Genomic DNA, 205 nt, shown 5'->3' with positions numbered 1-205 from the left:
AAAATTTTACTCATAATTGCCCTTAATCACCTTAAATTATAAATGTTATTAAACCTGCTAATATCATATTTCTATGAACTAAAAATGAAAATGGTACGAACTCTTTTATGTNAACTTGAATTATTTATAAAAATCTTACTATAATCTCTTTAATTATTCCTACTTTCATAATAACCATACAATAATTTACACTAATCTTTAAACT

Source organism: Pseudomyrmex gracilis, unplaced genomic scaffold (genome assembly GCF_002006095.1).
Source record: "Pseudomyrmex gracilis isolate BER0280 unplaced genomic scaffold, ASM200609v1 scaffold_1099, whole genome shotgun sequence".
NCBI classification, from domain to species: domain Eukaryota; kingdom Metazoa; phylum Arthropoda; class Insecta; order Hymenoptera; family Formicidae; genus Pseudomyrmex; species Pseudomyrmex gracilis.
The sequence above is the reverse complement of the archived record's forward strand: the minus strand, read 5'-3'. Positions refer to the sequence as shown.